Raw genomic sequence first — 905 nt, forward strand, 5'->3', positions numbered from 1 at the left:
GAGCAACTTTAATTTCTTAGCTATTACCTTCCTCTTGTTAACCTTTTTTATTTTATGACTCGTGCTTCTCAACGAGGTGAACTCGAGTACAACCCTGAAATTGAGAGGACCACCCGTCGTTTAAGAAAGGAGGCGAAGCAAAGGAAGGATCGTTCACCAAAGAAGGTGAATTCAGATTGTGATCTTCCCATCTTCGAAGAAGTAGAAAGAATGGCTGACAGAGAGAGGACATTAAGGGAGTTGGCTGCACCAATTATGAACCAACAACCTTTATGCATCACGTACCCCACTCTTAAGGTAGCCTTTGAACTCAAATCTGGTTTGATTCAATTATTACCTCTGTTTCATGGTTTCTCAGGTGAGGATCCTCACAAACATCTAAAGGAATTTCATGTCGTCTGTTCAAGCATGAAACCCCATGGTATGACCGAGGACCAGGTAAAACTCATAGCCTTTCCATTTACTTTAAGAGATAAAGCAAAGGATTGGTTTTATATTCTCCCTCCCGGTTCTGTATGCACATGGGATGAAATGAATAGGATATTTTTAGATAAATATTTTCCTGCATCCCGGGCTGCGAATATAAGAAAAGAAATATGTGGAGTTTGACAGTTTGGTGGTGAGACATTATATGAATATTGGGAAAGGTTTAAGCAACTTGTTGCTAGTTGTCCCCACCACCAAATTCCTGAACAATTGTTAATCCAATACTTCTATGAAGGGCTTCAGCCCATGGATAGAAGTATGGTCGATGCAGCCAGTGGAGGAGCCTTGGTGAACAAGACACCCGAAGCGGCCAGGGAGTTAATCTCCAACATGGCCGAAAATTCACAACAGTTCGGTGCTAGGACAGACGGTACCATTAGATGGGTAAATGAGGTAAGCCATGTAAATTTAGAAAATCA

General features: G+C 41.5%; 1 non-coding gene across 1 annotated transcript; it reads right to left on the bottom strand.

Moving 5' to 3' along the window:
- Nucleotides 1–579: 579 nt before the first annotated feature.
- On the bottom strand, nt 580–686 carry LOC148865486 (small nucleolar RNA R71). Its single transcript, XR_016112142.1, has one exon. It is a non-coding gene; the product is annotated as a small nucleolar RNA R71 (small nucleolar RNA).
- Between the last annotated feature and the right edge of the window lie 219 nt (nt 687–905).

This window comes from Nelumbo lutea, chromosome 3 (genome assembly GCF_056320005.1).
Source record: "Nelumbo lutea isolate HS-2025 chromosome 3, American lotus-T2T, whole genome shotgun sequence".
NCBI classification, from domain to species: domain Eukaryota; kingdom Viridiplantae; phylum Streptophyta; class Magnoliopsida; order Proteales; family Nelumbonaceae; genus Nelumbo; species Nelumbo lutea.